The 15,974-nt window shown below is 43.8% G+C and overlaps 1 pseudogene; it reads right to left on the bottom strand.

Annotated features, from left to right (window-relative positions):
• Positions 1-4,184: 4,184 nt before the first annotated feature.
• Positions 4,185-5,138, bottom strand: LOC134391865 (melanocortin receptor 5-like; annotated as a pseudogene).
• Between the last annotated feature and the right edge of the window lie 10,836 nt (positions 5,139-15,974).

The following is a 15,974-nucleotide window of genomic DNA, read 5'->3' as shown; positions in this document are numbered from 1 at the left end:
GACAGAAGGGACCAGATTCACACCCCTTTGCATCCATCAGTGAGGATTGGTTACAGGCATGGGAGACTATCATTTTACGTATTGTATAGTCTGTGCCTCAGAGGCTTACAATTAAGTATGCATAGTATCTTGAATTGTGAATGTTTTCATGTATCTTGAAATATTTATGTCTTTAAATAATTCATGTCCCATATGCTTTTTGATGGCAGAGATTCTCTAATGGCCACCACTTGTAGCCCCATACTGAGCACCTAACAGATGACAACCCCAAAATACTTACTTGTTTACTAAGACACAGACTTTTGAACAGTATATAAAGTCAGGTGTGCAATTTCATTTTATTTGTAGGAGACAGATCATGTTGAACTAAGAAATGGCTATTCAATGGACAATAAATGCTGTCAAGAAAACTTCATTATAATTCGCCAATAAATGTATCTTTCTTACTTGGCAGTAGCTGGTGACAAATTGGCAGAAAGACGAGAAACACTCTGAATATTACACATCAGAATGGTCACCTCAAATGGGTGGTCTGGCTCTTCTATTTTATTAACCATTTCTTTGAGCACATATTTTTACACCAAATAAAGTTCCTACAGAAACAGAAAGTTAATATATGATACTGCACAATTATAATGTTTGACAGTTATATGTGTTGGGGAGAGACTTTGTGTAGGGTGCCCATGTTTGGCTCGTTCACAGGTATTTACTGAGTCACTACATACATGTATTCCTTCCAAATAAAGACACAACTGAATACTTAAGTTATTTCTGCACTATTTATATAGAGACCAAAAGACACTTGAGCGTTTGTTTGAAGGCCTTTATATAAAAGGTCAGACCTTATAGAAAGTCATGAAGCACCAGAGCTGAGAATTAGCCTCATGAGAACTGAGTTCCCAGATGGAGTCCATGTAAACCACAAGAGTGGAAGTTTTATCCTACCCATAGGATTGGAACTGTAGTAACCTCACTTAGTACTTGGTGCTGTTAGGCAGAAGATTCAACACACATTTGCTTAGCAACAATAACAAGCATTTCTTGAGTGTCTACTCTGTCCCAGCACCTGCTGCAGGCCACAGGGACACAGATATAAGCAGGCAGACGAGAACCGCATAGACGCCTGTGAGGCATCCATAGCAATCACATTCAGATCCCACTCACAGATACACATGTGAGTTTTCAGTGAGAAGGAGCAGGAAACTTTGAAAGGGCTATCTGCCCCTTCAAAACTCAGTTGCCGAAAATCTAATTTGCCATCTTGAAGGATTAGGATGTCTTGCACACTTTCCTGCTCATGGTGGCACCATGTTTCTCTGGAGTCTGTGCTCCTCAGGGGTCGTGTTTAGAAGCTATTTATGTGACTACACCTAGGCTTTGACAGGAAGAGTCCCTCTTCTATATCAATAGCATACTGTTGTGTGACCCTAATGGTCCACTTCTTTGTGTCCTTTTTTTCCTCCATTGGGAGCTGTCTAGATGTGAATGTACAAAACAAAAAAGAAAATATTCATACCAAAAAGTTATTAAAGGAATGGAATATGAGAACTGTAAGGACCCAAGCACTGGGACACCAAGGCCCAGAGGCCACATGGCACCTCTGGGGCAAAGCAGACCTCTTGGCCACTGCTCTGGCCACTGGCCCCTGTGTCCTCCCCTAGTATGTATCCCATCTGCATTATTTATTTAAAATAAAATGTAAATATTTATGGTGCTTTACAAATTAACAGGAAGTTCCCACATTTCCTCATGCAGGTCCCCTGCCATCCTGTGAAGTCAGTGCTGATGTGGAACCCAAAATGAGATGGTCGAGGCCACACAGCCCAACGGAGTCAAGCCTGGAGTCAGGTTTTCTCACTCCATTCTAGGTCAGAAGGGATGGGGTTCCCTGGGTAATAGCCTGTGCCCTGCATTTCACTGTCTGCTGGAGTCAGACTGAGATGCTGCAAACTGTGCAGTGACAGGGCTTCAGACCTCAAGACACATCCAGTATGAGAAGGCCAAGGACAACTTGGCTATGCAATGTACGACATGCAGCATGAAGGCATCTTGAGCCGTGGACACTCACCCAGAAACCATGGATCGAGTTAGAAGAAGACAGTGAGAAAGAGTCACAGAGATTTTCACATTAGCAAGGTTGTAGCATAAAGTTTTATGTCTGGATAAGTGCAAAACCATGATAGAAATATAATTAAGAAAATCCCATTCTCCGACAAGTATGAACACAATTCGTAAAACCACAGTTCAGGAAAGGAGAGCCGTGGAGACACCTCATAACAAATGGACAGGATATTTTCAATGGAAAGTATCTGACCACTTGGTTCTTCCCTGAAAAGCACGCACAACTCGTGGGCGCATTAAGCACAGTACAGACCTGCTTCTAGGGAGAAAAAGCAACCATACCTGATACAGATACTGTTTTCTTCCAATCATGCCAGTTCTTCATCGTGCTTAGACTTGCACTCAGGATGTTGTACATTCCCTGGGTACACACTGGATATGTACATGGGACATATCCATGGGACCCCAGAAATGCGGGAATAGCAGAAAGAGTAGGATGAAAAGGGATAGTAAGAAATTGTCACAGAACCTTCTCCAAATGGTTAAGCAGCATGTGCCTGTTTGACACAACAAACCCCACAGGAAAAAAGGAGTATACCTTACGCCCAAGCGTGAGCTGGTAAAGACACAAAGGGAGCATGCGGCTGTGACTGCCCCTGCCTGCAGCTGACTTTGTCATAGCTAAATAGACAAAGGCGAAGATAGCCTCTGAGAGGTGCCATGAGCCATCCTGCCATAGGGAACAGCATGGAAGCCTGAGAGTGAGGCCCCTTGTTCAGCAGGCTGCAGGAGGGTCTCATATGTGCAGCACCGTCCCATGGGAAGTTCTTGTGTGTTCACCTTTGGTTGCTTGACAAGGCTTCCCAGAATTAAACAGCCTCACTTTTGGCTTAGTGTGGCTTTGGGGGACTCCAAGGGCCCTGGAGTTTCTCAAAGCCATGCTAACCTGTCCTTCGTAGGATTCCAAGGGCCCTGGGGTTTCTCGAGGGACATGTTAATAATACATCAAAATTAATTAGTTTATTTAAAAAGGCATTGTCAGTACTAAAGGCGTTTTTGATGCATGTCCCCAGTATGGGTTGGCTCCATTTAATTTTGTTATTAATCTTCCTTGTTAGTGATGTGTGCATGGACCCATTGTGACTGTGGTCATGCTCTTGTATGTGTGCAATGAAGTTAGTATGTTGGATTTCTATCCACATTCCCTCAGGGACACGGTGGGTCCGAGTGCAGTAATGTTTATAACTAATTGATCACCAACCAGTTACAGATTTCTTTGTTTCTCGCCACTCCCATAGTTTCACTTGATTTACCAAGAACATGTTCTTTCCTTAGTAATAATAAGAATGATATAGTGTGTTTTTGTTAGCTTGAGTAGGATCATTTAATTTTTCACTTTGTTCCTTGTACTGTTCCAAGAGTCAATTGACAAGGAAATAGAAAGTTTTACTATAAAGATAAATAGGTAAAATAGTAGAGATATACAAAAAGGTTTTGATATTAATAGATTTTGTCTAGATTAGTTTAAAGTGTAATTGCTTTTAATAGTAGTACAAAATATAATAGATCATAATTAATTTTCATTATATAAAATCACATTACAGATATTGTGATTTTGGTTAAGAATTAAAATAATTAATATAAAACATTAAATTGTTAAATATAAGTATAAGTAAGATTTAATAGGAATTTAGAATATAAGTTTATGTGTAAGTTTAAAAGGTTAAGAATTGTGATTCAGACCCAAAGTCTGACGTTTTAATGCCAAGCATGATGCTGTTGTATAGTTTCCTGGCCACAAGCCAGAGGAATTATTGATGCATAAGAGGGTGCTTTTGTCACAGCATGAGTGCTTTGGAACATTTTGATTTTTCTTTTTCTATAGAGATGAAATGATAAATGTTTTGAATAAAAGATAAATCATCATGTAAAAGGTAAAGTAAAAAATATAAATAAAGCAAGATTTTTGTGGTTGTTGTCCACACTTGCCCTAGACATCTGTGGTCCGTCTCTTTCTTTCCTCGCTGATGCCACCTCACCTGGTTCAGGTCCAACGAATCCTGCGGAGCTGATCTCCAGAAGAGAGGACATCTCTGAGCCTAATCACTGTGGGGGCACACATGTCAGCAAATAGTCTCTTTCAAGGTCATCCACATTTCTTGGCTGCAGAAGGGTCAATCACACATCAGAGGGTCAATCACAGAGTTACACATGATAAGCACAAGGTACATATTGAAGTGGGACATGAAGCAAGAGCAGTAGAGGTTCTGAGGGCACAACATCATCAGCATGAGATGGAGGAAGAAAGGAGCCCAACACAGGATCAAGACGCCCAGCAGCATGGCGAGGGTGACAGCCCCCCACGTGCTGTTACTCTGCCGCATGGCGCTGTACCCGGGCAGAACTGCCATCCGCCTGACATGGGTCCGTGCCAGGAGGAACATGTGTGTATGCAGAGACAGCGCGAGGAACAGCATAGTGAGGAACATGGAGATGTAAGTGGATTCATAGTTAATAATGAAAACAATGCCACAGCCTGTGCAAAACACCCAGATGCACACCATGATCACCCCAGAGTGCCTGGCCATCATTATGTGGTGGTAGCACAGGGCACAGAAGATGGTGACATACCTATCCACTGCAAAGGCCAGCAGACTGCACATCGAGGCGACGACAGAAATGCAGATCATGGAGCCAAACACGTTGTCAATGTGATGCACAAAAGCGTCTGCCATCACCAGGTGCTTGTTACTTATTAAGTATATGGTGACAGTCACCCAGGCATTGGACATGCTCACCAACATGTCAGCCACCGCTCAGCTGCACACGAAGTACACAGGAGAATGCAAGCTCTTGCTGTTCATGATGGCACCTATGACCAGGATGTTCTCCAAGAGGCTGATGAAACCCAGAGTCAGAAACACCTCCGTGGCAATGCCCATGTCTTCACGTGGTGAAGACTTGTTTTTGACATTCGGTCCTGAAAGGTTGCCATGTGTGGCATTCAGGTTGAGGTCCAAGAAATGCAGGTAAAATGAGGAATTCATTGCTTTAGATAAATGCCTACTCTTCCTGGCAGCAAATCTAATGTAAAACAGTTTTTTAATTCACAATCCAGAGAAGTTAACAGTCTACCAAAGAAATGCAACAGCACACAAAAAGCAAGCACAGCCTAAGAAAGGGAGGGCTGAACACAACACGTCTGAGGAATGGCTTGACCTGCCCCATCTGATACGTGCTCCTGATGCCGGGAATCCTCTCCCTCCCACGTGCAGGCTCCAAGTTTTCACCCTCTCCAGTTCCTCCTTTCAGCTGCTATTCTTTAATGTACCTTTGAATAGAGTGACATTCATCTCTATGTGCCCAGGACAGCTTCACTTTTTATGCCTTTTGTCCTAGCACCTGAGTTGACTCTCAAAAGTGTCCCCAATTCATGACCTACAGAATCCTGGCTAGTCTCCCAGTTTTCACATTCCTAAGGCTACATTTGCTTCAACTGAGCTCAGATTTCTGAAAACTATACGGACCCATGTTTTCTGAAGAGACGCAGGTAGGGGCAACCTTAATGTTTGCTATGACTGCAACCACAGTGGTCTGTCACCTTGTGCATAATCACATATAAATTAGTCACTCCCTTTAATTTGTAAGCTAAGTTGCATGTACATGTGAAAATTGAGGAAAGCAGCATGACATTTTCCCTTAATAAATCTTTCCCCCTGACTTCTGCATTATCTGAAATGGCATGAAGTCTGATTAATAGACAGTTTTATAAGTTCCGCATGAGCAAAGTATGAAGAAACAGGCGATTTAAATCTAGTAAGTTCAAGAGCAAGACACTTCACTCGTTTGTCCTCACAATTTCTCCATGATTTATATTCCAAAATCCCCTTGCCCTCCAGACTCATGGCACCTGGGGAGAGAGAACTTCTGTCCTCATCTTCACCATTAATACCAATCATCAGAAGCATTTGCTGAAGTGCAATCACTTGCTATGTATTTATGTCCAGTTCTATCTCAGAGATGTCAACAAGTTATGTGATTATTTAAGAAAAGCATGGACGAGCTGGCTGTCACCTCCCTCCACATGCAGGGTCAGCATGGTTTTGCATTCGTTTCCAGGCGATTTCTAGGAACTAGCGTGTGGCTGTTTACCGGGGCTCTCCTGGGCCCGGCCTGGGCTCCCGTGTCCACGGCTGTGCCGGGCCTCCCCGGCGGCCTCCCCGAGCTGCACGGGCGCTGCAGCCACCGCCCCACCTTCATGCTGCAACCCTGCCCAAGCCGCGCCGCCTCTGCCACCCCCTGCTCACGTCCCATGACTTAAACTCCTCCTCAAGAACTGCCTCTGCTGTGCCCGGTCTGTAAATAAAACGTGCTTTTGCTACTAAAGCAAAAAAGGAAAAGAGCGTATACTCTGGCCAAGAGTCTGGCTTTTGACACTACTTTCTGGACCTCTCATTTCTCTGATACCTAAAACACTGACCTTCGACCCACGAAGGATCTTTATTTTACAAGTGATGGGCAGATACGTAAGTGGCCCAGGGCAATGCATGGGGCGGCTTGACTACTGGGCTTTCTTTGGGCTCGATCAGACCACCTTTCCAACAAATGCAAGCACAATATGGGTGGTCTTACACCACAGGGAGGCCTAGTGCCATGCTGAGAGCCACAGGACAGAACTCTGTGAAGACAGTCTTATGCTGAGAACAGATTCAAGCATTCCCCTATTTGTTCCTCATATTCAAGGTCGGCAAAAGGTCCTGGTTTCCTAACAGTTGCTCAAAGTGGAGACTTCTAATAAATGTGGTTGCCTGGGCCGCGTGGCCGGCTGCCTCACACTGGCTGCGGTTGCGCATTTCTAAGCTCCGTGTGTAAGTGCTGTAGTGAGTGCTGAGCATGAATTTCCTCTCTTAATATTTACAAAAACCCTAGGAGGTGGGTACTATTATCATTCCCATCTCACAAAGGAGGTTATTCAGCAAACCCACGTTCCCAAGGCTGAAAGCGGCAGAGCTGGGACTTGCACCTGGCAGCCTGGCTGGAAAGCCAGCTCTTCACCTGGCACAACACTGCTGTTCCAAGGAGCCCTGGTGGCCAGCAGGCATTATTCTAAAATGCTGCTGGATTTGATTACAGTTTTCTTGCTTTTATACTCGTTATTAGATTTTGTTATTTAGGTTACCCTCACTTTGGTTTTAAAAAATGAAGGAGAGATTTCAATTATCTTTCTATTCTGAAACAGTTTCAGTAGAGTAGGAATTATCTGTTTCTCTCAGGAAAACAACTGAAGCAAGGTCAACAGAGCTACGAGAACATAGGCTAAGCTCTTGAAGTGTCCCTGTCATTGGATACTTTCTGTCTCCCAAATAGTGTCCTAATAACTTTACTTTTCACACACGGTAACATGGCTTTCTATTAGCCACTGAATTCCACATGAACTGCTCCTCTCCCAGTGAAAGGCCGGAGTAACCATGCAACAAACCCAGCCGTTTATTTTGTTTTATGTCTTGAGCAGTGACAACAGAGATGACCCTCAGTTCAAGTGCATGGAGAAAATACGTGGAGTCATCATGTCTGTGAAGGCTCCTGAGGGTGAAATCCACTTGGTCATCTCATGTCACGGGCTGGGTTCTCTGAGACGCACTCTGAGAGGAGTTCACTGTGCAGGATGTTATGTAGAAGCCCCCTGGGGATCAGACCTGCCGAGAGTGGGGCTGGGGGTGGGAAGGGAGCGGGAGAAGCAGAGCTGCCAGGCAGGCCAGCAGGCTCAGCCCTTGCACCCTGCCTGGCTTGGTCACCAGAAGCAAGCTGCCCCGGGGAAGATGTGAGGTCTGCCAGGACATGGCGAAGACCGACCCCAAGAGAGCCGAAGCTGGAGGAGGCTGCTGGCCACCCCTGCAGCTGGGCAGCAAGTCCTCTCTTGAAGGGGGTCTGGGTGGCACATCTCTTTATCTACTGCTCACGACATCAGCAAACTCTTATTTCATGTCATCTCTGTGCCAAAACCCATGTTAAACACCACTGAGGGTCAGGCCGAGAGGACTGTGAGTCCTTAGCAGAGGCAAAACTTACCTGGGTGAGACACTGAGAGGGCAAGACACGATTACAAAAAGTTAAATTTTAGTTATTTTAAAACTGCAGGGATTACAGAATACGTTCGTGTATTACCTTATTTGATCCAGGATAGCTGGGAGGTGTTAACGTTGTTGCCATTTTCACAGATGCAGACTGCTGAGGCTCAGCAAAGCTGAGTGGAGTTTCTGACACCACTTGGGTGATAAGCAGTGACACCAGCTGTTGAACCCAGATCTTCCCTTCCCAAAGCCCACGCTTATGTAGACACACCCACCACGACCCATGAACATTAGACAAGAGTCCTAAATGTGCACCAAGTTTCCGATCTTACTTATGAAAAGAGAGGGACTGGAAGAGCAGGGGAAGCCCGGCGGGGTCCCAGGCCCAGTGGGAGGCTGTCAGGTTCGCAGCATCAGACCCGGGTGTCCAGACAACACAAAGCATGGCCCCGAACCAGGAGGTGCTGCAGGGCGAGACCCTCGCCACACCAGCTCCCGCGCCCCCTCAGGTGGCAAAGGGAGCAATCGGAGTCTGGGGACTTGCTATGCGGATTTGGGGACTGTTGAGCCAGGTGACCGTGCTAGTTGTTGGGCTCTTTTACCTGCCGGTAATCCTGCCGACTGGGCCTATTGTGGAGCTAGGGCTGGGCCTGGAGCTCACAGGCAGGTCTCTGAGCTAGGTAACCGGACAAAGCGGCCCTTGGAGCCTTGGATGAAGTAGGAAGAGTCTTTATTCAGCACACAACACTATGGGCTAAGCAGGGCACAGAGAAACTCAGAAACTCAACTGCTACCAGCAAAGTCCAAAGAAAAACTGAAACTGAGCAGCTGCCAGCAGAGTAAACATGCTCTATTGTTAGAAGTGCGCTCTCTGCACCACCCTGCTTCACAAGCTGCAGAACACACAAAAGCAGTTAACTAGAAAGATACGTGGGTGCACATGCGCACTATCTCCACCCACACACGACTTGTTTACAAGGAATGTGCTGCTTGACCCCCAGCCAGACCTGAGCCGAGGGAGCCTTACTAAATTATTCTATTTTCCCCACAGGGGCTTTTCAATTTTTTATTTTGTTTTTCATTTGTTTCATGTTTTGATTTTTTGGTTTTGGTTTTGGGGGTTTTGTTTGTTTGTTTTTGGTTTGTTTGTTTGTTTGTTTGTTTGACCACCAGAAAGACACGATCTCTGTAATGTCATGACACATCCAGCTGTGTAGGTTGAGATTCTCGAAGTCCTTGGGGAGGGTTATTTTTAAAAGCCCATGTACCTCTCATCTGTGAACAGAATTCAGTAAGCATCGTCTGTACTTAGTATAAAGCTAAGAATGTTGGAGAGAAAACTGAAGAGAGAGAGTCCTGTTCTAGAAGGACAAAAATCCTAACAAATAACTTTAACTTCCTGTGTTCCTTTAAAGGGCATAATATTGCCACTAGAGGAACACTCTGTGATTCCTCAGCCCAACAGTTGGATAATCATTGGGAAATCACCCACATCTGGCCAGGAAGTTCTCTTTGCCAGCATTTAAATTTTTCCTTATACTTCTTCTGCTTACCTTGACGATTTTTATATGAGACCAAGAGCCTGGCTTTTGGCAATATACCAGTTGTTACTTCAGGTTTCCCAACAAAATTGCTTTTTATAATGTGATATTCTTTCTACCCCAAGTTCTTTCCTCCCCTCCGTCTCCTTTGTCTGATAAACTCCTATTCATTCTTTAGATCTAGGCCAGCACCTCCTGCTGGGAGTCTTCTGAGGATGTCCCCATCTGCCTGAGTGGCCGCCCCCTTCCACTCAAGGGTCCTAGCTCTTGTCTCACTGTGTGTAATCATTTGTCAGTCTGAAACCGTCACCAGCAGATGGTGAGCCCTTGCTGGGCAGAGGACTCCCATGGCCCCGGTGACCACATGGGCCTGATGCTTTAAATACGGTGGACTCAGTATGGTGTTCACAGTCCTTCAGCCACAAGGACCAGATCAAAGGTGGACACATGTCCTAATCTGGGCAAGTGAGATGAAAGCAGACAGTTTTTAGAAACTACTCAGAAGGAGTTTTGTCTTTGGTGGCAGCTACTGCAGAGGTGTGCTGTCTCCCCCACCACTCCTGGCTAAAGCTCTATGTGGCCCTAGTTGCTGCCAACTGCCACATCCACCCAGGACAGCCAGCCTTAGCTTGTGCCAACCCACCAGGCCCAGTGCTTCTGCAAGCCTGACATTTTCTGGAGTTTTCTGTGGAGTATACTAACATTTATAAAGCAAATGTATTTCACAGGGCCTAGCTTCCAAAGCCCTGTAGTTTCAGGTATAAAATTACGTATAGAAACGTTGAGCTTGCAAAGGACATGGAACTTTCCCCCAAGCTAAAGTCTCTGTTGTGCGTGAAGAATTGTAACACAGCAAAACTGCTGGCTGAAGGACAGATGCCCTTGATGCAGATTAACCTACTGATTGATATGTTAAGAAAGTTACTTGATTGTTCTGTAAACATACTGGGAAAATTGCTGTAGGGAAGGAAGGTGTTTGCTAAGAACAAGCATTTGTTGGTGGGTGGACTTAACTTTTTACTAATTACAGTATGGAATGTCACTTTGTCGTTTCACTGATGTTACCAGCCTCTATTGTTAAACTATACTTAGCCATAACTCCACCTATATTCCTTTTCTGTAACTTTCCTGCTTGGATAATAAATACGGGGAGAAAACTCTCCTTTGGTGGTTAATTTCCTGAGGAGGAATGCCTCTCTCAAGGGTTCCAGGAAATTAACCCCTTTGGGGTTTCTCACTGCTCAGAAGAAATGGGCTTTGAGTAATCCTTTCCATCTCCATCACCATGGGGGAGAGGTGACACTTTTCAATTACCTGAGTTAATATGTTCACGTTATCACTTAAACAAGTGTAGTTTGATTTTCTTATGCTTACAGCTAAGAGGATCCTACTGTCCCAAATTCCACACATTCTTGTTTCTCTTGATTATCCTATTGAACCAGCCTCTAAGAACATCCAGATTCTTACATACCATCACACAGATGTCACTGTTTGGCATTTCATAGAAAATAGAAATACACTGAGTGGTTCACCAGTAGAACGGTAGAAACTGTTTTATGAAAGAACCTCTTCCACACATCAAGAAGACTTTGGGATTTCATCTAGCTCGTTTCCTTTCAATTAAACCAACAGGCCCACTGGTCAATGCAGACTCTCTTCCATTGTCATGAACTTCCAGAAAGTCCATTTCTACACCTGCAGTCAGGGACACACTCTGCATTTTTGACAATATTCTCTGAGCATTTAACAATGCTTCAATGCTCAAGTTGAAGAGCTCTCCCTGAGTTCTCATTTTATCTAGTGACAACATAGTAAGGATGCCAATTTGAATTTACTATGAACATTTAGATCCAGTGCCACTTTTCATTCTGTCACTAGACAGTCTTTCCCCAAATTTATCAACACATTTTAATCAACATATGGGTCTTCCTTATTACAAAATTCCAGGCTGCAAAAAATAATGTCACAAGATATTGGGAAAAAATACATGCCACGTACTTGACTAGGAGCCAGTTACTTCTCCCTAGACCACTTAAAAATTGGTCCCCCCAAAACAAGTGAGAAAACGAGCAGGTGATACCTGCAGTTCTCTCTGCTTGTTCACTAGCTTATAGGGCCCCCAAATGGCCACCCAAGCCCAAGCTTGAATGGCCTGCTGTCTCCAGGATCCACAACCAAACAACTGCTAGTCCATTAGTCAGCCATTGCCTCAATAATGCCATGTACAGAATTATCCTGTAAAAATACAAAACTAACCTCAAGGAATTTTCATGCTCAATTCAACTGCAAGTGAGATGGGCCATGCTAGACTCTGGGCCCAAGCCTTCAGCCTGAAGGTTGTTCAGGTCTGCTCAGGCCCTGCTGCAGTGGCCATAAGGAGCAACTCTGTACTTCACTCTGGGTTTTCAGATGAAGGGACAGTGGTGACCTGGGCCATATTCTTCTGTCAGACCCCCAGAGCACAAGAGCCAAGTCGAGCAATGCAACATACCTGATGGAGTTTGGATGTGTTGTCTCCCCAAAACTCATGTGGAAATTTGATCCCCAATGTGGCAGTGTTGGAAACTGATTGAGTCATGGGGGCAGATCCCTCATGGATGAATTAATGCTCTCCCTGGGGGAGGGGGGAGTAATGAGTGAGTTCTTGCTTGACTAGTTCCCATGAGAGCTGGTTGTTTAAAAGACCCTGGCACCTCCTCTCTCTCTCTCTTGCTTCCTCTCACCATGTGATCTGCTTGTACCTGCTGGCTGCCTGCCACTTTCCACCATGAGTAGAAGCAGCCTGAGGCCCTTGTCAGATGCAGCTGTCCCAGAATCATAAGCCAAATAAACCACTGTTCTTTATAAATTACCCAGTCCCAGATATTTCTGATATAGCAACACAGATGGACTAATACAATACCTGAGGCCTGTGATTGGGACCCACCTACTACCATTTCGCCAAAGCAAGAGGCAAGGCCAGCCCAGCGTCAAGGGCCAGTGAAGGACTCCAGCCACACAGGGAGGGAAACAGGGTTGGCCTCTGTGCACAGGCTGTCAGGAGAGGCCTGCTTGGCCCTGGCACTCACAATCCTGGCAGGGTGCTCAGCCTTGGCCAGGTAGGGTCTTCACATTGCTTAGCTTGGCAACAGGGACCCACATCTTCTGCTAGGGCTTCCAACTCTGAAAAGAAGATGTGTGTGTGGCAGCGGCCAGAAAGTGCTCCTTCTGAACTTTGACCCCTGGCATCTGGGTGGATGTAAAGGTTCTGCTGGCCTTTGAGAGCCACGCAGTGACAAGGGTAAGAATGGCGTCAGGTGTAGCTTGAATGGCCTGCTGTCTCCAGGATCCATTTCAAGAAGAGATTTAAAAGAACAGTCAAAAAAACTACAATTGTAAAAAATATGTTTTATTTCAAAGGAACCAATGATTTGAGGAATAAATATAAGACAAATTAAATAGGATTTCACATCTAGTTTTCTTTCTTCCCAGTCTGGATTTTTAGGTGTGGAGAGGAGGTAAATGATGAGAAAGAAAAAAAGATCAGTCACTCAGGATATATTTCTTATAAATATTTACAGTGGGTCGTAAAGTCTTCAGTGTAATGACAGTCACAGTGAGTACTTGTAGCTCCCTGCTAATAAATTAGACATGACTGTGTGGAGTAATGGAGAATGTATTTCATCAGTCTCCACAGCAGGTGATCATTGATATTAGGGTTTTAACTATTGCTGTTTGCTTTTACTTATTTCGTATTTTTGGGAACTCTGTAATTATAAATGTGAACAGTTTTAGCTCTTTCACAGTCGCTATTGTGAAGCAGCGTGGAACTAACGGTCATGTGCCACTCCAGGTCCTCTGTGGACGTGCCCTCCACTCTTGTTCGAACCCTTACTGGAAAAAAATTGTTAAACTCTTAGCTTTTATCTCCCTGCCACCATGCACCATGAACTAAGTGCTGTACTGAATCTAAACTAAGTAGAGACACCAGAAACAGAAGAATTTCACGGTCCTTCCATTTACTTCTCGCATTTCCTTATTATCACGTGTAATCTAATGAACACATGCAATAGATACTGGTCTTTAAAAACTTACATATCCATGAAAATCCACTAATGTGAAGAGGCTTGCCACGTATGTTGTTAATTAGTTTTTACGAATGCTTCCCAGTCCTCCAGAGAGCCTGCAGCTGCACACAGATGAGGTATGGAAGGAGCATCTACTCAAAATTACCTCTGCAAAAATCAAGCACTGTCTCACTTAAAATAAAATCTGTCTATTTCTTGTCTAAATTGTGCTACTATCCAACTGAACGTGTTTCCTAGCAATAAGAATGAAATTCCATTTAAAAAATACTCAATAACAGAACCAATGTAAATCCACTCTCAAAAACTAAGGTAAGCAATTCATATTTACGTTACTGCTAGAATGTGAGCAGACCCTCTTACCCCCTTGTAAGACTTTATCTAGGGAAATATGCAAATGAGGGACAAAGCTGTAATCATAAAAATGTTCATTGCAAAATTATTCATAATCGCAAAAAAAAGCAACAATAAGATAATGACAAATTAAATCATTATGCATCCACTGAGAGGAATATTGCCCAGTCATTAAAAATTATGAAAAGCATTAGTCAGGTTACAAATGTTTATGATATAATAAGATGCAAATGGACATTATGATTGTAATCATGTTAGAATATTTATGCATTTGGACAAAGACTAGTGAGAAATTAACAAAAATAAAAATGAATTAGGGTACTGGGCTCAGAGGTCATTAGTTTTTCCCTATTTTCCCAAACTTTGAACTTATTAATTTTATAATGCCTGATCTGCAGCATAATGAAGTTTGACATCAGTCGGTGCAAAGTTCCAGGATGACCCTGCCCCCTCTAAGACTGGACAAGGTATTCAAAATGCTTAATGGTACACTCATATGATGGAATGCTATGCGGGAAGTTTTCTAATGTTTTAGAAAAGTATATAATGGCAGGGAAAAATATTGGTGGCATATGGCTACATATATTACTCCAATTGTGTTTAGGTAGAAAGATGATCAATAGGCAGATATGACTGTTAGAATTTATACCAAAATTATTACCCCTGGTTGGTACAATTACAAATGAGTTTTAATTTCTTCTGTGCACTTTTCTGTAATTTCTAGACCTTCTCCAATGAATATATTTTATATTGTAATTATAAACTATAAAGGTTACTTTTAAACATAAAAAGCTGCATCTCTAGAGATCTATGTGACTAATATTAAATAAAAACCATGGGAGGCCATTGTTTTGGACTAAGTTCCTGCACTAGGTCCCAAAAGACCAGAGTGAAAACCAAAACGGAGCCAGCTTGCCGAGCTCCAGTCACGGGCTGCGGTCTGGCCTTCCGAGAAGCAGCGAGAGAGACAAACAGCCAATTTTGCTGAACAGGCCAGTTTAAATCTTCAACAGGTATAATAATGAAGTCTCCTCTGCTTTAATCCTTACACAAAAGAGATAGCCTGAAGTCACCTGAAGTCACTTAGAAATGACCAATCCATGTTTTGTTCTTTGTTTCTGCTCTCTTCAGCCTTTTCTGTCTATAAAGCCAACCCCCTCAGCTCAGCTCATTGGAACACTTATTCTATTGTATGGAATGACATCTTGCCTGATCCTAGAATCTCAATAAAGCCAATTGAGATCTTTAACTAAATTTGTCGTAATTTTGTCCTTTGACGGTCTTCACGGGCTTTGTCTTGTCTAGTCTTTTTGGTGGTGTTTAAAAAAGGCTGTGAGAATGAGATGGAAATCAAATCCAACAATCCCATTAGCTTTGGGATAGGAATCTTCCACAGCAGCATCTCACTTTGCCCTTATAGGGCTTTTTGGGGATTCCTCCCCTCTTCCTTCCTTACAGATTGTGGATTATGTTCGTGCATCCATCCCCCTCCCCACCACACACCACACACCACAGAGGAATCCTACCCTACCTCACATACCCAGCTGCAAGAATGGGCCTAACTGCTTTAGCTAATTCTAGTCAATAACATGGGAGGGGGATCTGCTGAAGGGCTTCAGGAAATGGCTTTTTTCTCAGAGAGTTACAAAGAGTCCTCTTCTCCTTTAGGGGTCATTATGTGTGCATTAAACTCCAGGGACTGCTGAATCCAGCTTCTTGATGGGACAGTCTGTGACAGCAGAGAGCTGGAAATAATCTGGAAATTTGATTTGCCTCTGAAACAATCAGTGCAGGCCCATTTTATCACCAAAACACTCAGCATAGGAGAGAATTCGTTTCTTATTCTTAAGCTACTCTGAGTCAGGGTGCAGTGGGCTTCATCC

This window comes from Cynocephalus volans, chromosome 12 (genome assembly GCF_027409185.1).
Source record: "Cynocephalus volans isolate mCynVol1 chromosome 12, mCynVol1.pri, whole genome shotgun sequence".
NCBI lineage: Eukaryota > Metazoa > Chordata > Mammalia > Dermoptera > Cynocephalidae > Cynocephalus > Cynocephalus volans.
The sequence above is the reverse complement of the archived record's forward strand: the minus strand, read 5'-3'. Positions and strand labels throughout refer to the sequence as shown.